Here is a 23,284-nt window from a genome sequence, read left to right on the forward strand (position 1 = left end):
AGGTGCGGACAGGAAGGGCATTTCAGCAGGCAATGTAGGCAACACCTTTCCCGCAACCGGTATCACCCACCACCTAGAAACATGAAGCCAAGCAATAATCCAGTCCATTACACTGAACAACAAAGCTTTAATCATCATGCACCACCCAGCGCTCCATTTCCTCAAATAAATCATAACAATGGACCTCAATGGGAGCAAAGAAGGGAAAACGGCCTGCCCCTTTCCTGACTAGAACATGAGAATGAAAACACTGAATTCATGGCTACCTTTAACAGGCTGGCTATTTCCCTAAAAAACGGCCCTGAAGGGGATCCCATTGTCACCATTCTTATAGGAGGGAAAAATACAATTGCTTAGTTGACACTGGAGCCACCTCCTCATTAATTACTGAACCACCATATCAAGCTTCAGTGGCTGAAGGGGCTCGGGATAGCATAATGGGAGTGGGGGGGAATAATCCCTGTAGAATTTACCCACAACGTAACAGTAGAACTAGGACCTTTCACAGTAGACCATTCCTTCAGTATTTGCCCCCAGTCCCCACTATCCCTACTAGGAAGGGATCTCCTATATAAAATGGGAGCTACCATAACATGTGGCAAACAGGGGCTGCAATTGGAGATCCCAGGAAAAGGCACACACAAGACAATCATGCTGATAAACAGCAACACAGGGCTTCATGAAGATTTAAAAAGCCTGCCACCCTCCTTATGGGGCTGGGATGCATCAGAAGTGGGACTACTTAAAGGAGCAACACCTGTTACTATCCAAGTGAAATATGGACCACCTCCATGCGTGCCCCAATATAAAATCCCCGCAGAGGCAATTCACCCCATAAAGGAATTAATACAAGCATACCTAAAGCAAGGAGTTCTCATTAAATGTACCTCTCCCTGCAACACCCCTGTTTTTCCTGTAAAGAAATCTACAGTAGACAAAGATGGAAACCCCATCTTTAGATTTGTGCACAATTTGCGCCTCATTAATAACCATGTGATACCAAGAGCCCCCATAGTGCCGAACCCATCAACTATAATCACCAAGGTGCTAGCCTCAGCCACCTATTTTTCTGTCATAGATTTGTGCTCTGCTTTTTTTAGCATTCCAGTGGACCCAGCATCCCAATATTTATTTGCCTTTACTTGGCAAGACCAACAATATACCTGGACTCGATTGCCACAAGGCTACATTGAGTCCCCTACCTTATTCTCACAAATATTAAGGGCAGATCTCTCCTCCATTTCCCTACCACAGCAGTCCACTTTGATCCAATATGTTGATGATTTACTGCTGGCATCTCAGACTGAGCTAGCATGTAAAACAGACACCCTATACTTACTTGAAGCCCTGGCAGAAAGAGGGCACAAAGCCTCCCCTTCCAAATTACAATATTTAAAACAACAAATAACATATCTGGGCTACATCATTGCACCAGGAATTAGAAAATTGGCCCCCAACCGGGTAGAGACCATTGTAGCCATGAAACCACCCCAGACAAAACGACAAGTAAGAGCCTTACTGGTAGTACTGGGCTTCTGCCGCCCATGGATCCCCTCGTTTGGTGAATTAGCCCAACCATTCATTCAACTAACAGGCAAAAACATGCCTGACCCCATTGAATGGTGCAAATCTTTGGAAAAAACACTTCAGACCATGAAACAATCCCTGGCATCAGCCCCAGCACTTGGGCTACCTGACTATAGGAAACCTTTCACCTTATTCATCCATGAAAAATTAGGTGTTGCTTCTGGCGTTCTGACACAGCCTTTTGGACACACACATTGACTAGTCTCTTGCTATTCTGTAACCCTAGATCCAGTAGCTCAAGGGGCTGTCCCCTGCTTAAGAGCTGTGGCGGCTACAGTTGAACTTGTGAAACAATCTAAGGATTTAGTACTAGGACATCCACTATTGCTGAAAGTCCCCATGAAGTTTTTGCGATTCTCTTAAAGAGCCAGACACAAGCTTTAACTCAGAAGCATTTGGCTCAATATGAAGCTGAACTTTTTAACTCTGATCACATTACATTTGAGAGATGTAATACTCTAAACCCAGCTACCCTGCTCCCCACAGAACAGGAGGAAGGTAATCACCATGATTGCCTCCATTTAATGCATGACGCGGAACTACCCCACTCCGATTTAACAGATACCCTGCTACAAAACCCCGACATTGAACTCTTCACAGATGGCTCCTCCTACATGCATGAGAACAAAAGAGTAACAGGAGCAGCTGTAGTCTCCCTACAAGAAATCATCTGGGCTTCCCCCCTCCCACAGCACCCAAGCAGCTGAGCTTATAGCTTTAACTAAAGCTTGCGAAGCTGCAAGGAACCGATCTACTAACATCTATACAGATTCCAAATATGCTTTTGGAGTCTGCCATGCAACAGGAGCTCTATGGAAACAACGGGGTTTTTTAACTTCAGCGGGACAACAGATAGTACATGCACCATTAGTAGCCAAACTATTAGAAGCCATCCAATTACCACAAGCACTAGCAGTCATCCATTGTAAAGCCCGCCAAACAGATGACTCTACAATAACAAAAGGAAACCAATATGCAGATGCAACAGCCAAATGGGTGACAACCAAACCTCTACCTGATACCATCATGACACCAGCCTTAACAACTAAACCAGAACTACCATACAAACAATTTCTAGATAAAGGGGAATCGGAACAATGGAAAAAAAAAAACATTTTCAGCAGTTTTTGAGCAAGGATTTTGGAGAGTCCCAGATGGCAGACCCATAGCTCCATGATGTCTCCTTAGGTTAATTTGCCAAAGACTACATACAAAGGGACATTGTGGCACACAGGCTATGGTAGATGCCATCAGGAGGGTATGGTATGCACCTGGAGCATATAGTGAGGCTATAAGAATAGCCACTACATGCCAAACCTGCCAAGCAAATAATACCACCTCCAGAAAAGCAATTCATGAAGGAGGAAGACCCTGGGCACAGAAACCATTTGAAAAGATCCAAATGGATTATATACAGCTACCTAAGGCAAATGGGTATCAATATGCTCTTGTCTGCAAGGACCAACTAACCCACTGGGTAGAGGCCTTCCCATGCCGCCATGCTACTGCCCTAGAAACAGCCAGACATCACCTCAAAGACATTGTGCCTAGGTTCGGGGTCCTCACCATTCTGGACATGGATAGGGGAAAACACTCCATAGCACAAGTCTTCACACATATATTCCAGGCCCTGGGCATTACCCCAAACCTCCATGTGCCCTATTCTCTGACATCATCAGGAGCCGTGGAGAGAGCAAACAAAGAGGTGAAGATCCTCCTGGGCAAACTCTGTCAGGAGACACACCTCTCCTGGCCACAAGTGCTCCCAATTGCCCTCTTTTATATCAGAACTAGACCAAGACAAGATATAGGTATTTCCCCCTTTGAGATCCTTTTTGGTCGCCCCCCCCCGATACCCTACAAGGCCTAGATCCTCATTCCCTTTGCTTAGATAGGGGGGATATGGTTCTCTCTTCTTATTTTACAGCCCTGCAAAAGAGACTACAGACCCTCTGGACCCAGAGTGCACTGACACAGACCTTACCCCTGGAAGAAGCCCTGCATCCATATGAGCAAGGAGATTGGGTGTGGATCAAGTTCTTTACCAGAACCTCACCTTTACAACCCAGGTGGAAAGGACCCTACCAAGTCTTACTAACTACACACACTGCCATTAAGGTTGCAGAACGAGACTCTTGGATATATTGGACACATGCAAAGCCAACAGTCATAGACCATAGCCAAACTTCACCACAATCAATCCCACCCATCAAACTCAAGAAAAATGTGGACACAGATCAATGGATGCTTGCAGCATTCTTCAACACCATTGAACCACATAACTGTGAGGAACCAAGTGCAAAGGTTGAATTACACAAAACTGGACTCCCAGGTGCTGAGTTATAAAACTCTATTTTTATTTTTATTTTTCTCTCACCTTCTCCATTTTTTTCTTTTTTTTTTCACCTTTTTTCTTTGTATTTTTTTTAACAAGAGACTTCAGACTTTTAGTAATTTTTGAGACTTGACCTATATCATTTTTTTACATTTTATTGTTACCTTTTTTTTTACATTGTACAAAAAAAAAGGGGGGGGGAAGGAATCTAGCAATGGGAAACATGAAATGCAATATATACTATGTATTATTATCTGTAACAATTGTAACACTTGTAACACAAGCAACTGCGTTCCTGGAACCAAAGCTTATCCCAGAGAAAGGAAACGTATGGGAATATTTAGCAAGGGAAATACTCAACACCACTAACTTTTGCTTAGTAGGAGGGAAATCAGTCAAGGACATCTTAACCACATGCCTAATGGGAGTGGCAACTAGACCACATAACATCATTAACTACACCACATTTAAAAACCTTCCTGACTCCTACGAAAGCATTTTTAGCTGGAGCCACTCTACAAAAACCAAAGACCACACCATGTACACCCTACACATTGCTGCAGTAACCACCTCTGAGAGATGCTTTAATGTCACTGGGTGCAGCACACCTAGGGTCACAGAATGCACCAGCCTTAGCAACACAGAACTAAAATGCAACTACACAGAACCATATCATTCTCATACAGTTACCTGAAGCTCCCACCAGGGTGGTTTTTCCTTTGTGGCTTAAAAGCCTACTCATACCTTCCTGCAAATGACACCAATGGTCCTTGCACCTTGGGAAGGTTAACCTTGCTTATGCCATCCTTACAGAGATGGCACAGGAGAGCCTTCCAAACCCTAGACTCAGACTGTGACTCCAAAGTCTCCCTTCTCACCAAAGCAGAATATGTCTCATTGGCAATATCCCTAGTGGGGGTACCTGGATTGGCAGTGTGAAATTCTATAAATTTGAATAGCCTAGCCTGTATTAGGCTATTTGAATAGCCTAGCCTGCAAAAGGCTTGAATTCATACAGTGTATAGATTGCAACATGTAGGATACATGTAGGATAAACAGAATACATCTATGTAGCAGAATACATCTATGAACACCAACTAGTAGTCAGAAGACATGATAAAAACTGCTTAATTTCACAACACAGGGACAGACTTAACTATAGTTTCAATTGGGAAACTGTGACCATCCTAGACCAAGCCAAGTCTAAAAAGCTCTAGAGAATTCCTGGAAGGTGGCACTCAACAAATCAGCCATCAATAGGCACATAGACATAAGCAATATCTACATACTGTACAAAAGAAACTATCAACAAGCCAAAATGGAATAAAAAGACTAAAACATCTCCCCACCAGCAATCAACACTCATTTGAGCAGCGATAAATGCCAAGATAAATGCCAAGAGCCTAGACCAACAAGAAGCAAACAATATCCCAATCAGGAAACCACCAAGCTAACAGTAAACAGCCCAACCAAAAAACCACCAACACCAACAGAGGAAGCTACTAGAATATAAAATGAGAGCAAATCTTACTCCTTACTGGCACTGTTTATCTAGTTTGAATAATGAAACACCCGAAAGAATTACATACGAACTCTACTCTAGATCCAGAAATAAACTTAACATAAGAAATTCCCACAGCCCTGCCTCCAGAAAATGGTCCTGGCCATGTACTCTACATCATTGAAGAATTGCTATATCTACCATGCAGAAATTCTCAAATTCTATTAAAATGCTGTCCTTTCCCTTTAGCACATTAAAAGAAGAAGTTACATGGGAAGAAGATGGCCAAGGAACTGAAGAGGGCCTAAGGGAGGGGTGTCAAACTCATGTCGTCACTGTGGCATCAGGTGACATATCTGGACTCCCCCCACTTCGCTAAACCGAACATGGACGTGACCAGCATGTGACGCATCCGGCCTATGGGCCGGGAGTTTGACAGCCCTGGTCTAAAGTATATTGATCACTCCCCAGTTTCAGTGTCCTGAAACTTGACTTCCTGCCTCATCTTTTAGGCCCAGAGTGAACATATTTAGGTCTGTGCTCACTTGAACTCTTTAAAGCCAAGTATACAAAAGTCTGTTGAAGTGGAGCTGAAATGGTGGAGCAAGGATAGAAGTCCGCTTTCTGCAGGTCCAGGTTTTTAATCTTTTACTCTGTCAATGATTTGAGGTCTGCCAGACACACCCGAGTTTAAAATGTGGAACTGGGATTCTGAATTCCATCTGCTTATAAACAAAATATTATTTACTGCAATTGATGTTTTGGATAGATGCTTCATCTCTATTGCTCTGATATTTCAACTTCACATTCAATTGGAATTGCACTATGTTTTAAGTATGGGGTTTTCTGGGTAATATTTGATGGGAAAATTTGGATATTTTGTACAATCCAATTTTTGAAATGGAGCTTCTTCAAATTTCTGTGGACCTGGATCAATTTGTTCTTCAGAAATTGGCTTTGCCTTGAATCTTGAAGTGAGGGTGGAAAGCTGAGATCACAGAAAGGAGCCTGCACATTTTTCACTTACCCCTTTTCAACAACAGCAAAAAAATCCTATAGTCTTGGGAGAGCAAAGATTCTGGCAGCAGCTACATTTTCCCAATTCAGTATTCATTGAACACTGAACCATTTGAAAATTTATTTGGACAAAGTAGATGTACAAACTTTTTTTATAATCACAGCACTAAATATACAAACATCCTAAGATGAGTTTTACAGAGAATAGTAATTAACAGAAGTATGTCAGCATCTGGTTCAATGTCCATCTTCTGCTTTCAGAAGTTAGTAAGGTTATTGGAAGACATAGCAGGTGAATGAAAAGAATTTTCATGGAAGTATTAAGAAATACTTTACAGCAGGCTTATAAATATTAAACTATTTGGCACTTTGAACACCAATGCCATTTTATCTTCCGTATTAATTGGTCTCACTGTTTTGTTTTGTTTTTGCATGTAGGCTTTGAACTGTTATTACCATCCATTATATGCCTCATTTGAGTAATATACTCCTTTAGGTATAAAATAATCCCTAAAAGAAAAGGACACAAAATGCAAAGTTGATGTTACAAGAAACTGGTTTAGTATCTATTTCCCTTATTTTTTTTTAAAAAAAGATCTTTGGTAGTACATGAAGCTAGTCTTTTGTTTTTGTTATAATAATGTTTGAAAATAATATAATTTATGTCAAAGTTAACATAGGTATAATAAATATTTAACTATGGAATCCTAAATTCAGAAATAAATTAAAGAATAGATGTTAGCCTGAAGTAAAGAGACCTATCAGTTCCATTTGAAGTTTTTGTCAAGTTACACATATACTATTGGATTGTGGAGCATGGTGTTAGTAGAGAGATTTGTTCATTTAATGCTGTACAAAAATTAGCCTGAGCAATCTAGTGCATGGTTTTTATTATTTTTTTATAATATCTATATTTTCACTGAAAATTAGAAAAGAAGTGTGAAACTGAAAATGTCATGTTCAGTATGGCTTACTGTACTGTAAAATAAGCACTGAATGGTCATTTGTCAGAAATCCTCTGAAGAAACCTGCATTCAGCAGTGGATTGGACTACTGTAATAGCCTTTAAATTACTTTTGAACTGTATGATTTCATGTGTCAGTGTATGATTGCTATCCAGCAGTCATTCTTATTACTGTTGCAGTATCTCCACAGTCATATGGAGATTAAACTATAGATACTTGACAACTGTCATGTATTTATCATGATTGCAACATGGTCCTGGGATTGCATTTGCAATCTTCCTAGGGAGAAAAATCAATGGGGAAGCTTAAAAACTGCATGATTCACTTAATAACTGTAGTGAATCACTTAGCAACCATAGCAAAAAGGTCATAAAATGGGGACTAACAAAAGCCTTGCTTAGCAATGGAAATTTTGGGTTGAAAAGTAGAGGATTACCTAGATATCTCGCTATAAATATATGGTATCTCTAGCGGTTCTGCTAGAGAATTTTCCAACTAAAAATATATTTAGAACAGAGCTCCATGGCTCTGACAAAGTAAAGCAAATCTCACAGCTTGTTTAGTAAGAAGTGAAATCACTTAGAGCAACTCACTTATTGCAGTCAACCATCGTTTACCAAATTAACTGTTTTGGGGTCTTCACAACTATCTGAGCCACCAAACAGCCTAGTTAGTACATTTTTGTATTGCGCATTGTGCAATCCCAGCCGGAGACTGGCATCGCAGAATTATAGACCACCAAGGCCATTTGAACCATAGAATACAGCCTCCAGTCCAGAAACCCAATTCTGCTAGTTGCGGGCCCCCTTTAATGCATCTTCTACTTTAGTGGAAAAGCGGTTCCATTTCATTTGCCTTTATTCGCTTAACCATCTACTGGGCATTGTTTTGGGGCCGCAAGGGAAGAAATACAGGCCACGACTAATCCGAAGCCAGCGAGCCACACGCGGATTTTCTTCGTCGTGGTTGTTAAAAGGCTTGCAGCAAAACCCGACCCCTGCGGGGAGGAACAGCGACGGTGAAAAATCGGACGCCCCGCCATGTCATGTCAAGCGAGCATCATCGATTACCTAGGAAATCGGCAGAGCGCCGATTGGCCAGCTTGCGGGAGGCGCCGTAAACTACGATTCCCGTGATGCTTTCCGGCGTGGCTTGCCGAAGTCAAAGGAGCCTGAGGGTATATAAAGGCAGGAATGGCTCGAGCTGAAGCAATCGGAGGTAAGTTGGCGGGCGAGCGATGTACCTGCTTGGAGAGCGACTGCGCTCGAATCATTTCCTCGTCGTGGGCTTAGGGAGGGGGGAGTCGGGCGCTACGGCAAAACCAAGCGTCCTTTGATTAGGGCTGTCCTGAGATCCTTGCCGGGATCGGTGGATGCTTTGCTGAGAAGAGTTTGTCTGAGGATCAAGTCAGCGGGCAGCTTTGCCTCCAAGCTTCCGGAGGGATCGATGAAGCTTTCTTTCTTCGGGCTTTCTTCAGGACTGGCAGAGAGGTTGTGATGGATCCCGGTTCAGAAGAAGTCGTTGGGAGTTCAGCTGAAATCACCTTTGTTCCTGTAAATCTTGATCTGTTCTGCCCAGTTCCGAGAACCGAAAGTTTGGAGTGGAAGGGATCTAACGAGATTAGTTTAGCCCTTCCCACCGTCTTCTTTTCTTCCTCTCGGCCAAATGGATCTACCATTGGAGAGCTCTTTCCGCCTAGAAATGATGCTGCCTTGGAGATTTTTATACACACACACACGCACACACACACACGGTATACATCTGCCTCTTGGCGGAGGGGAGTGGGGGAAGCAGCGACCTCTTGGTGGAAGGAAGACGCCTCTCTTTCTTACCGGTCCGACCAAGGAAAATCACTGGTGGATGCCTGCCTGTCCTTCTCAGATCTGGATATAAAGCTTCGCAGTGATGCTTTCCTTCTCTCGCCCCCTCTTGCCTGAGTTCTGGCGTTTTGCCATACATAAATAAGCTTGGAGGCGCCTTTGGCATCCCGTGTTTGTGGAATATAATGGGTGGCTGCTTCCCGTCACTTTGTTCTCCGTGGAAGGCGGAGCGGAAGGTGAGTAACTTGGATGAAGGCTCAGGTGCTTTGGATTATCTAGGATGGGATGGTGTTGTTGGCTGGGGGTGAGGAATACTTGCCCTGTAACGCGTTTGGGAAAAGCCGGGTGAAGGGAAGGCCGCTTTCGGAAGCTGAACAGGGAAGATACGTGTCGTGTAGGGATCTCGCAAAACATGGAAGGGGGCGATCGTGTGCTTTCTTCGAACCTTGCAAGGATTTCTCCCCCTCCGTGGCGTGCTTGCTTGTCATCAGGAGACACCCTCACGCACACACACACACACACACACCAGAGAAAAGGGCGCAAAAAGCGGGGCATCCCCGCACCGTTTGCTCGGCTCAAGTTGCTCTGCCTTCGGGATCCGTTACTTGAACGCGGGTGTGGGCGAGAGGGAACAGCGCCGAGCTGCGGGGGAGAGCCCGCCCGGCGGCAGGCAGCCGGTGGCCCGAGCGCGCCGCTTTGGAGACAGGTAGGATGAAAGAGGGGGCGAGTTTTCCATTGAGGAAGCCGCCAACCGAGACCAGGCCGGTGTTGGTGATGAGGGTGTTAAGGCAGATGAGAATTTTTATTGCTTTTTTTTTTGAAAAAAAAAAAGGCACACACACCCCTTCGCAGTTTGCACGATGCTCATCACTTTAGGCAACAAAGGGACTGAGTTTACTGCAAGACTGAAGCCTTTTTAGTGGGATGGTGGGCGGGCTGCGGGCAGGGACGTTTTGTTCCAGCCACTTAACGGAATTTATTTTATTTTTATTTATTTTTACAAATTGGGATCTCAAAGCTTGCCGTACCTTCCGATTGAATGGATGCCTTCTAAGACCGGGACTTCGTGCGAGCGCGTTTCTGGGGGGGGGGGGGGATGCACGGGCTGCGGAAGCCCGAGCGAGGATTTGTCCCCTTTTCCACACAGAGGGCGTCGTTGTCCGTGTCTTCTGATGCCCTCTCTCTCTTCCGATGCCTTCCGTTCTCTCTCCCTGGGGCATAGGTGGTGTTAACCCTGCTTTGTAACTCAACCCCCGTGGCCTTCCTCTTCTGCCTAAATGGCTCTCAGGGTTGCTTTGGGTTGCTCTCTTTGGCATATAATCGGCCTTTGTTTTCATGGCGCGGCCAGCGCCTCCTCCTCCCCCCGCCCATTTTCCCTCTTTGGTCTCTTAACTCAAATCATTCCTTTCCACTCCGACATAGGATCCTTCCTGCCCCCCCTCGAATGAGTGAAGTTTTCCCAGGCTAGGCTTCTCTTCCTCAGCCCACCTGCGCAGTTAGTGAGTCACCTGTCCAAGAATCTGGTTGGGGGGTGGGGATTTCCTTGCTCCTCTCTTTCGGGTAGGTGGTCTGGACTGGAGGACTTGGGCAACCTTGATTTATTGTGCCCTGGTTGGAACTCTTTGAGAGGCCGGCACCTCTTAAAATGTCTATTTAAAGGCATTCCAATCAGGGCTATGTTTAGGTTTATGGTGAGGGAGGCTTCATTCACTCCCCCCCACCCCTTCCTTCCAAAACAAATGTGAGAGTGGTGAAAGCATTACTGGTGATTGACATCTCTCCTATGGAAGAATGAGCAAAAGATGACCTCTACCTTCTTGGGGAACAAGCGGGATGGAGGCTGGAATGTAGGGCTGGATTTCCTCATAATTTACTGGATGGTTTGCAGTCAATCAAAAGAGTTGGTTCCAAGTGCCAGCAATTCCCCCCTTTCCTTTTGAAGGAGGCTTGCTGAGGTGGAAATAAGGATGAGCCTGGTAAGAAGTCCACATAGATCTTTGTTTGACAGCCCTGGGCTCAGTAGACACCTTCTGGAGCTCCGAGGCACTCCAGGACTTCAGTTTGGCAGGTGCGGCTGTTTCTCAGCTCCCAGACACCTCATCTCACTGCTGGTCCCAGTTGGACTTTTCTTCTGGAAGAATTTTATAGGAAGCAAATTGTTTTTGTTCCCCAGAAACAACTGGTCGGTTTGATATGTGCAGAGCTTGCTTATTTATTCGTGCAATTGAACTGAGCAGCTGAAGTCAGCTGGACTCTAGGCATCGTGCAGTGTTTAAATATTTAAAACAGAATGCACGTCAGAAAAAATGTAAAAAGGGACAAAAAGTTTGTTTCAGTTTCCTGCTTTGACGTTTTTGTTCTCTTCCAAATATCTCCATTGCTGCTTTTTGAAAATAGCAATTGTGTTTGGCAGTGGAGAGAAGTTAGTTAGGTAGGTGTTTGGGGTTAGATTTGAGTAGACAATCTGAGCCATTGCAAATACTCCAGGTTTTTTTTTTTTTTTTGGATAGATTCATCCAAGCTTGCCAGGTCACATTGCTCTGAAAGTTCAACTTGTACTCCAATAATCTTCTCTGGTGGGAGCATCTGAGCAAAAAACAAGACTTTGCACTATTAGTACAATCTCCTTGGCAGCACAATACTGTGATACTTGGGTTTGCTTGTACATTTTTGAAGAAGTCACTTTCTGACATTCAGTTGTCACCAAACCAAAAAGAATCAAGGTCATGTCCAGGTATGAATACATAAACACTGGAATTTACAAGTTTCCCATATAAAACAGATATTATTATAAAGTAGTTTTCCATATAAAACAGATATTATTCTAGGCTCAGGCATAAATCCCAGGTGTTCAGGACTTGGGCAAATTAAGAACTGTGAAATGTGATTAATTCCAAATTTAGTGATATTAGAATTTTCATGTCATAAGAGGCTTAATTAAACCCATCTGCTTGTAGACCTTATCAATAGTTCTCTGCCCAAATGAGATGATGCTATTATCTGTACAAGAATGGTTTTTGACATTGGAAGTATGTGGGAGATTAAACCAAGATGGTTGGGGATTATGGAAATGAAGTCAAGGAATATAATTGGAAAATGTTACTTATAAAACAAAAATATCTTTATAAGTCGTCTTGTACTAATAAAGTTACATATCATAAGTGTTTATTATAACTTTCATAGGAGAAACATTCGTATCTATTGCCTAACCTTATTTATTCTGAAGAAAATCACCCTTTTTTACATACCCTTATCTTAACTATTAATGAAAATAGCTCTCCTAAGACAGATCTCCCTCCCTCTCCTTCTGTTTGTATAATTCCAACAACAAACTTAGGCAAATCCATTTTTATCAACATGTTTCTATCAAAGGATAAGTATGAAATAGTAATCTTTAGTTTTGAAACAACTGGACTATTTTTTTTAAAAAAATAGCTGTCTTTCTAAAGTGAGAGCCGAACTCATGGTGAAAATATTTATTTAGCAATGGAAATGGTAGGTAGGTTTCAACAAGACCTGGCTACTAATAGCTCTATTTTATTATTTATATCTATATAAATAGCTTAACTCTTAAGTATTTTGGAGAAGGGAACTAAGTACTCGATTTGGTAATCAGAGGAAATAAAGAACTGCAACAAAAAATATTGTCTGATCATTATTTTCTTACCCCTACCTTTTCTCTTTTCACACCATATACTCCTGTCTCTTCGTAGTTCTATTCTTGCTGTTCTCTTCCTTTGGCTAGTTTTTAGGTAGAAATATATCTTTGGTATCTGTAATGTTTCATATGAAGAATTTATACTGTTGAAAAAAGCACAGAGAATGAGATGTGAGGATAATGGTAAATATACTTGGCAGTTAAGTTTCATGGCATGACTCATATGATTTATGTTGAGAACCATATCTAGATAAGGCAGAGGTAGGCAAGAATAAGATCTCAGAGGCCACTTGACATGATGTGTGAAGACTTTGGGCCTTTGCGCCAGTGGTGGTGTTCATTTTTTTTTTTTACTACTGGTTCTGTGGGCATGGCTTGGTAGGTGTGGCAGGGGAGGGATACTGTAAAATTTCCATTTTCACTCCACTCCAGGGGAAGGTTACTACAAAATCCCATTCCCTCCCTACCCCACTAACCTGCTTTCCAGGTCTGTTTTCCTGTGCAGGTCAACAAAAGAAGACCCTGCCAATCAGCTTGGACTCTGATCAGCTGGGACCCAGGAGGCAGAGAATAGATGGGGGCAGGACCAGTCAGGGGTGGTATTTGCCAGTTCTCCAAACTACTCAAAATTTGCACTACCGGTTCTCCAGAACCAGTCAGAACCGGCTGAATACCACCTCTGCTTTCCGCCCATGTCAATCCCCAAACTTCAAAAACAAAGCACTTGTTCTTGTTGCATTAACACAAAATAGATGGGTCATTTATTAGAATGAATGGTGCTGTATGTTCTGTAGGTGAGGAATTAAGACCTTGTTAGTTCTAATTAAAGGAGAGAGGTTTCGTGGGGTGGACTGAAAACTTTGCCAAATATATGCTTTTGAGACAACTCAGTGTGTCAAATGTCACTTCCTCAATGGAGGAAGTGACAAAACATCACAAGTAGGGGCAATCCTATGGTCTCTTAAAACTCAGAAACCGTAGGCTATTTTGGATCAAAGTCACATCATGGATGAATAGAAAGTTCTGTGTTTACAGCAGCATTTCTCAAACTGCAAGGTTTACCTTTCTTAAAGAGGTGCTAAAGGGAATGCTAAACTTAAAGGGGTGCTAAAGAGAATAATCATGACAAAAAGTTTAGGAATTTCTGATTTAGAGGATCAGATCATGTCTCAAGTCTGCCCTTTGACGCTACATCTCACACACAGGAATACGATGAGAGGTGTTTGGTATGGACGGATGGATAGGATGTTCAGAAGAAGTACTTGGAAAGGTCATAGATTGGATATAGGAGGGACATGACTCCAGAAGACAGATGTGATTTTACCATTTGGGTGTCCTCCTAGATTTATGGCTCCTTCTGCATCAGCACGTGCCGGTGCAGACAGAAAACCTTTGCCCGGCTGTGGCCAGTATGCCAGTTGTGATTTATTTGGAGTAGGAAGACCTGACTGTAGTGGCTGTCTTCATGTGCATTGACTGCCTTATTGTGGTGTACATGGGGTTGCCTTAAAAAGTTCAGTTGATGAAAAATTCAATGGCCTGCGGGCACAAATTACAGCTGTTTTGCAGGGCCTGCCTTGGCTTCCTATGAACTTCTGAGTGCTGCTTTTAACTTATAAATCCCCTCAGGGCTGGATTGTCTTTAGGACTACATTCCCCCACTGGAATTAGCCTGACCATCTCTTTGATGGGGAGGAGAAATAGTTGGTTTGCTCTATGTTTTCAGAAATTTAGGAGGGCTGAGGCCCCGGAGTCATTATTTGGCTGCCTCCCAGAATGGACTCCCACAACTGTAGTTATCTTCCCAAACTTTTCAAAGCAGAGCTGTTCCAGAGGACATTTGCAGGTACATGCCAGATGCTATTTGGAATATAGGTTTGACTGTTGATTTTTAATTAATTTTAATTACTACTCTTTTTGTTATGAGCTGCTGAGAATTTGCATCTAGTTGTGGCAAGCTGAATAAATAACAAATAAATAAAATGTTAGTTGCGCAATCAGGATATGACTTTCAGACACCCAGAAGTTAACAGTGCTGCTGCGCTCTGTGCTGTCTAGAGCTTACTTTACCTTATCTATTATATACAGCTCTGCTTCTTTCCCTTACATTGGATCAAGCAACACAGTCACATGGCTGGAAACTCAGCCTTATGTGTGAACGTTTTACTTTGAGAAGACCCAGGAGAGGGATGTGTATTTAAAGGGTTATTATATAGAAAGAGAACAGGTCACAGAATAAAGAACTTGGCAGAAAGTTGGTCTTTAAATCATATAAATAAATAGGCACAGAAAAAGCAATTGCAGTTGAAAATTTGTCAAAAGAACATGATAAGATTAACGAGGGGAGATACTGGTCTAGTTTAAACTGAGGTTGGAGAGCCATATTTTGGAGTACTTTGATCTGGAATTCTCTTCTGAATTAGAGTACTGGACTTGAATGTTGTCATCTGTGTGGCCTCTATCAGCTGTATCACCTCTATCTCTATGTCATCTCTATCTCCATCTCTGTCATAGCTCCATCACTCTTATATGTTTTTTACTGTTGCCTCATGAATCAAATGTTGAAGTGGGAACACCTTGTTTTCTGCATTGGATCATATTTTCTTATGATCCGCAAGAAAGAGCTCATACAAAAATATCTCACAAACTTTTGTTTGTGTGTGTGTGATAGTTTTGCCTCCAACAGCAGGGCATTGTATGGCTTATATATCTGATTGAGCCATTAACTGGCAGCTAAATGTTAACTCCACATACAGGTGGGGCGGGGGGACCCATTACTATTTCTGAGAACAAATGATTCAGTCCTGTACAATGGTTTAGTTTAATTGCCTGTTACAGATTGATGGTAAATTGGATGATGGATTTTAAGCTTGTTTTGTCTTCTGGTCACGGATCATAATCAACCATCTTATTGAGAACACAAGATTCTTGTTGGAATGTTATTTACAGATCTGGTTGTCAAAGAACATTATTGGTTCACATCGGCATTTGTTATATAGTTGTGGGTATTAAACTTCTTTGACCACATTTCTAAGTTGTTCTGGAAACTGGATGATTCCTCTGTCTCTCTCTTTCCCTTACCCTTGCACTGGCTATTATTATTATTATTATTATTATTATTATTATTATTATTATTATTATTATTATTATTATTATAGAAAGTTCCCAGACTAGCTTTGTAGGACACTGGAATTCCTAGCTATATTTGAGGAGTTCAAATGATGATAATTCAAATGAATATTTTTCCAGTTTTAGATATACTGTGCAGTTAGATGGTAGCTCTTGTTTTTCCCCTAATCCATCTATACACCTATCTTATTTGCATTCCTGATCAGTTAAGTAATGGGATTGTTTAGAATACATATGAAACAGACAGAGTTCCTTGCATTTTTCTTCCTAAATCAAGTGTGTATCTGCTCACACAACTAATAATGTCCTCCCAGTGTACCTGTCTTCTACCTGCTTGTGGATTGGGACCTTCATTCCATGTCTTGGCAGTAACTCTGACTGGACTCAGATGGTCATCTTAAGTGGGCGTACAACTAGGAGAAAAAGAGCACAGGCTATAACAAACAGTTGCAGATTAAGCTCTTGTATCATGTTAAAAAATGTTTTGATGTTGTTCTATTGACTGTAAAAGAAAGCCAGTTCCAGGCAGAGGCGGTATTCAGCAAGTTCTGACCAGTTCTGAAGAATCGGTAGTGGGAATTTTGAGTAGTTCAGAGAACCGGCAAATCCCACCTCTGACGGTCCCCGGCCCCATCTATTCTCTGCCTCCCAAGTCCCAGCTGATCAGCTGGGTCTTTTTTTGTTGCCCTGCACAGGAGAACGGAGCTGGAAAGCAGGTTAGTGGGATGGGGAGGGAATGGAGATTTTGCAGTAACCTTCCCCCAGGAGTGGGGAAGGACTGGAGATTTTACGGTATACTTTCTCTGCCACACCCACCAAGCTACACCCACCAAGCCATGCCACACCCACCAAACCAAGCCCATAGAACCAGTAGTAAAAAAATTTGAATCTCACCATTGGTTCCGGGGCTTGCTTATGCATTGTTTTAAACACACTGCAGTCTTAAAAAAACAGCAAAACAAAGTGATATTCTGTACAACCTGCTCACAGTGAGTGCTCACTGTGTCTATTTCACAGTGAATTCATTTTCACAAACTGCAGAAATTTCTGAAATTAAAAAAAATGTGTTTTTCTACTTATTCGTTAAAGTTTGAACTGTGGTAGTAGATACATGTTGTATCCACACAAGAAGCTTTATGCAATTAACACTTAACTTTGTCAGTCTCTTCCAGGCCTGAATTCTGCTTTAAAAAGAAATTTAGTTCTTCCATCAGCATGGTGTAGTATTCTAAATTTCTAATTCAGCACTAAGGATAGTTGTCCTCCTTGGTTTAATTTATGCCAATGGTAACTAATTTCTGTTTTCCTTTTCTTTTTTTGGATTATTTTTGGCATTTGGAAGAATTTTTTACTATAAAAACATATATTGTCCCTATTAATTTTTCATTTGTTATTGCTCCTACCATTTAAAATTAAGTAAACTTTGATGCCCAACTTTCAATATGTCCCCAGTCTTTTCCTAATGCTATAACCATTAATGAGAAATGTTTCTCTATCTGGTGAAATAACCTATCTCATACAGGAGGTGAGACAATTGCTAATCTTTCTGGACTAGGAAGGCAGCTGTAACTTTCATTTTATTGCTGACCTATATAAATTCCTCTCCAAATCTATATGCTAGCCTGAGAACCATTCCTTCTCTGAATTCTGTAATGTAACCGGTGACACAAAAATTGGCATATTTTATTCTAAAGAAAAGTGTCATGAAAATGCAGTCTATTAAGGAGAATGGATATCTAAAAGGAATAATTAGGAAATAAATAAATGCAGAAGTGCATGTGAATTTTTTGTGTTTGTGTATGTGATATTTTTACAAAAAGTTGCATATGGATGCAAATTTAAGAAGATGAAAATGAGATACTGAGATTATCCTGTCTTTACCAAATAAGAACTCCAATTTCTAGATAAAGATGGAGTATGTTGTTCATTTCCCCAGCATATCAAAACCAGTGTAGCTAACCTACTAATTTGGCTAAGTGGTTTATGGCACGTTCCAATGTTTTCAATCTCTGAGATTAGAAAAACCATATAGCAGAACCAGGGTGAGATTCCTCATTCTGGCCTTTGAAACTTGTATTGCTGAAGTTAGGTACTCTTAAGAGAGGGTGTGACAAGGAACTGAATGGAGAAGGATTTTTTTTTTTCAGTACTAAAAGTAAAGAGTAGAAATCTCTGCTATTATCCTCCAGGACTTCTGTTGGTTGTCAAGACACTTGGAGCACCAAAGTATCTTGAAATTCAGCATTAGAGTCAAATTGATGTGCTGGTAGTATGGAGCCCAACTGGAGCTTCCTGTCATAAGGTCTCCAACTTCAGTTTCATCTCTCTTTTTCTGTCTTTTTAAGTTGCTGAAGTCTAAATAAGAATCTTGGTCTACCTCTCCTCTTTAATATCTTGGATACATAAGAGTTGCTGTGTTAGAATCAGCAGAGGCACGAGTGATAGGTTGGTGGGCAGTTCTGCCATCTGAATGCATTTGCAAAGCCAAATCTGTTATCTAAGCCTGTCAAACCTGATGAGTATAGTATAGCTATATAGTATAGTATAGTAACTTGATGAGTATAATATAGTTATGTATTATAGTATAGTAACTTGATGAGTTTAATATAGCTAACTTTGACAGTGGTTTCAGCCAACATTTCTAGCAAGTTTACGGGTTCTATTCTGAGGTGGCTCTTCATCATTTATTTCTTCTAAGCCATTATTTGCTTGTGATACTTTGAGCAGAAACAATTAATTCTGGAAACAGAATGAGAATATTATTGGGAATAAGACATTTTTGAATAATGCTACTTGGGCTTTCCAGGTAGAAAACATCTGAGCTCTTACTTCATTGTGACAAACAGGTTGTTTCTCTGGGTTGTTTATCCATAAATAATAAACCTTCCTAATTTCGCTCAATTATTGTGTTGTTTTGTGACTCCAATCTTGGACTGGTCTCTCTTATTTTAATTCTACTTTATGCTCATGGAATAAACACAATTAATAGTTCAAAGGAGTCCACCAGGTACCAATTCAACTTGGTATTGGTAATTCAAGTCATTAGAGCAGAAAGTATTTAATTATTGATTTCTGACTTGGAAACAACATTGGAACAGAATTTGATCTGCCTGAGATGGAGATACTGCTTGAGAAATGGGGCAAAGGCCTGATCACAACCACCAACTTTTGTCTGGACCTTTTTTGTTCAAAAGGAAACTGCCAATAAACATGTGTCCTTGAAAGACCATAATGATGAGTCCAAACTATCAATATTAATGGGTTTCTTCCAGAATATATATATATGTATGTATGTATGTATGTATATATGTATATGTATATGTATATGTATGTATGTATACACACACACACACACACCATAAATTTGTGCATCTTTAAAGTGACCCTGTTTTTATTTCAACAAATATAGTTGACTATGGGACCTGTATGTTGTATGTGAGACTTCCTAATACCGAGTAAATACATTAAATTGTCAGATAAACTTTATAATGAGGGGCTTCCTTCCTGGAGGATCTAAAAGAGGTTTCATGTTCAAAACAAAATATACTGAGTAGATTTGAAAATGTCCCAGACTGTCATTTATTGAACACAATAATGCAAGCTAAACTTCAAAAAAGAAGACTGTTAAAGAGGCAAGTTTAGTGTAAACCACTTGGTACTTCAAATAACCAGTTCAAGTATTTCAAGCGACCACTGATCCTTAAGTGTCCATTCGAGCAACCTCCAGTAATCCATGACTGAAGAAGCGGTGGCCTCAGTTACTTTTTCTACATTTGCAAGAAAGGGAATATACATGTAGAATAGAATGGAAGGGAAGGGAAGGGAAGAAGAGGAGAGGAGAGGAGAGGAGAGGAGAGGAGAGAAGAGAATTCTTTATTGGACAAGTGTGATTGGACATTAAGGAATTTGTCTTGGTGCAAATGCTCTCAGTATACACAAAAGAAAAGATACATTCATCATGTATGTGGAAGACCAAGAAGGTCTTCATTTTTAATTTGCGAAAATGCATCTTTGAGAATTGGCCTCTTTTTATGGAATAATAGACTCTCAATGTGTGAACCGGCCAAGCAATATGGTTTGGGCCTTGAACTTCAAGATGGCCTTTTAAGTGGTCTTAGTTAGGGGTTCATCTCTTCCTTGTATCAATACTTTAATAGGGTACTAGGAAGCTCTGCAGCTTCTCCAACAAAAGATGCCACCTGCCTGTTTTCAATCGGAGAGCAATATTTGATTTGGTCCCTGCTGGAAATGGGCTTCCTTCTCCATTAACTTCTTCCAGGGCCTCTCATCCCACTTCTCATTTGTTCCTTGCTGCCTAGGCTTTCAAAAGGGCCATTCCTTCCGAACGGCTGACCAGCAGGGGTGAAATGGTAGAAATCTCCTCACTTGGAAACATGAATGAAACTCTTTCTTCTCTCCCCACTCCTCTGGGCTTCCTAAAAATGTATGGGAAAAAAAAAGCCTTTCTTTATAGCCTTCTCAATTGTCCCCTTTAAAAAAAAAAAAAAGGCCAAAGCGAGGAAGAAATCTCTCTGAAAGGAGGAGGGAAATGTCCCTCCCCGTTGCCTCCCTTGTTCAGCACTTGGTGTTTTGAAGGCCTTTGCTCTATTGTAAGTCCAGGACAGAGACCCTTCTGTGAGGGCTGCTCGAGATCTCTTCACAGGGTGTCCCCTCCCACTTCATCTCAACAAGCCCCCCATTCTCTTCTGAAGAGGCTCCCTCTGTCTAACGCCAAGGAGCTCTTTGGGTAGCGTTTTTATCCTCCGGGCACTTTTGCTCACAATACTCCCTGGAGTGTCAAATAAACTCCTTCAGAATCCTAAAACCATGGGTGTGGGGAGAGAAGGAGAGAGAGGGGGGAAATAAAGTACAAACCCCCCTTTATTTTCACCCCTGCAGGGAAACAAACATGCTTTGTGCTGGAGAGTAGCAATGTTAAAGAAAACAGAACAGTGTGTGTACTAATATCTCCATAATAAAATAGTTGGTTATGCTCCTCGGTATGATAACAGTGGATAAATTTGTCCGACAAGCTATAAATCAAAGCTTCTTTCTTTGTGAGGCAGTTGGCAGGCAGGGGAATGAAGCTAGGGACTCTGTTAGAGGCGCTGGTTATCTATTTCGTTTGGCAGAGAAGGGATTCGAAACTGACCGGTTGTAGCTTTAGTCTAGCATTTTGCGTAGGGGGCAGCCCCACAGAAGTCCCGAGTAGGGGTGAATGCATCTTATCCATCTGGACATTTCTCACTTTTGCAAATTAAGTTAAGTGCTTAATTTGAACCTTTTTTTAAAAAAAAAGTTTATATTAATGTACACATTTTTAATTCTACCAAACACACTTTTTTTTTTTTTTGCAATTTTGCCTTTTACAATATTTCCTTAATTCAGCACTTACTTGTATAGATATTCCCTTACTATAGCTTTTTTCAAAATGGGCAATTATACTGTAAAATTCAGAAAAGTGCAGATTTTGGACACTAACTGCAATTCACAATTTGTTACAAAGATGGGAATTTAAATACATTTACATTCCAATTATAACCTATGCTAAATGAATTCTCCCCTTCTTATTTGTGAATATTTTCTAGTGTCTAAATATACTTTCAGTTTTTATACTCTGTCTTCCTTATGCAAATACAATAAATCCAGTACGTCATTGGACTTTCTCATCATACTTTCCAGCATGGATCTCATTGCTACTGTAACATTAATTTTGGTATCTGATTTTACTTAATTATTAATTCCTGGGTCCTTAAATGCTTTATATCCCTGATTCCCAAAATTTATTTTAGGGTACTCAGTATAGCAATGGCAATAGAAGATAGAGTTATATACTACTTCACAGTGCTTTACAGCACTCTCTAAGTGGTTTTAATGTTCATGATTGGGAAATTGCTTTTGCTAATATAAATAGCATTCAGTCCAAAGCATTTTAAAGCAAAGTATTCAGCAATGTGTGAAGATCACAAATGACATTCAGAAATAAGGAATTGGGGCTATGAAGCTCATAGTTAAGCTTTAAGGAAAAGATAAAGAGTGAAAAGGTTGAAGGAATGGAACAGTTTATTACTATCTGGTTATTAAAGTTATTCTGGGTTTGGTATCCCCACCTCTTCAGGGTAATGGATGCCCAGCAATGGCCCAATTTCTCAGGCCATAAAACTCTTATCAATTTCATGATTTAGATATCATTTCCTTCTTCTATGTCCTTTCTGTTTTATATCCAATATGGAGGAAGAAATAAGGAACTGGCAACAGGTTCCCATAATAAGACACATAGACTGAATTCCTTCTCTTTTCTGTGTCCTTGGCTGTGATTGTCATGGAATTATACCCATTACAATATCCTGTACCCAGACACTTAAGGGTGAACATGATTCCAAGCCTTCATACTGCTTTGGGCACTGTTTTGGACCATAAATGATTTGGAAAATCTCAGCGCTTAGGGTGGAATTTTCAATTCCTCCTACGTTCCTTCTTTGACTGCCTACTACTTTGACTATATGGGGCAAGGAGAGAGACTAAAATTATATGACTACACACATGGTATGTGCATAGTTATGGGGAATTCTAGGCAAAAAGTAAATCCTGCTCTGTCTACCTTTCTTCTTCAGCTTAATAGTCCATGCTTGCTTGGTAGTGTTAGAATTTTCCACACTACCTGAAAAGTTATCATCTGTTTAATTTCAGCTCCTAGATTTTTAATGGATAGGTATCTTCCTCTTCCTTTAAAAAAGTACAAGGTGTACTAGCTTGTAATTCCCTTTGACAACAACTTATTTTTCCCCACTCTCTTGCTTTGAAGATGTGACCTTTCAGAACTTGTACTTAGAGGAAGGATCCCCAAACTTGGCAGCTGTAAGATTTATGGCATAGCTGGCTGGAGAATTCTGGGTGTTGAAGTCCACAAGTCTTAAAGTTGCCAAGTTTGGAGACCTCTGACTTAGACCAAGAAAGACTGCATCAGCAAGGAGAGAAAGGAGGCCAGGATACAGATGTTACTTTCAAAGTTCTGCATTGGTTAATCCCTCTTTCCTCCTATTGCACCTAGAGCTTTCTCTTCCTTTCAACAAAGGGACCAAATGAAACACAACACACGAATAAATCGGAAATCCACAGCATCCCATCCCAGAAAGAGCTGAAAGGAAAACCAAGGCCCGAGAGAGCCATGTTTATTGCAAATCAGTAGAACATCTTACAACGCACGGACAGCAATTTCAAAGGGGCTTTGAAAAAATGAGTGTGAAGGAACTAAGAGAACCAGATCCCATC

At 41.1% G+C, this 23,284-nt stretch overlaps 1 long non-coding RNA gene across 1 annotated transcript in view; it reads left to right on the forward strand.

Annotated features, from left to right (window-relative positions):
• The first annotated feature begins 8,615 nt into the window (after positions 1-8,615).
• LOC113436992 (uncharacterized) overlaps positions 8,616-23,284 on the forward strand; it is a 118,194-nt gene continuing 103,525 nt past the window's right edge. Inside the window, exon 1 of the long non-coding RNA XR_003374158.2 lies at positions 8,616-9,461. This is a non-coding gene — a long non-coding RNA (uncharacterized LOC113436992). The remainder of the gene's footprint in view (positions 9,462-23,284) is intronic.

The sequence above is a fragment of the Pseudonaja textilis genome, chromosome 2 (genome assembly GCF_049901715.1).
Source record: "Pseudonaja textilis isolate UNSWEBS1 chromosome 2, rPseTex1.2, whole genome shotgun sequence".
Classification (NCBI taxonomy): Eukaryota; Metazoa; Chordata; class Lepidosauria; order Squamata; family Elapidae; genus Pseudonaja; species Pseudonaja textilis.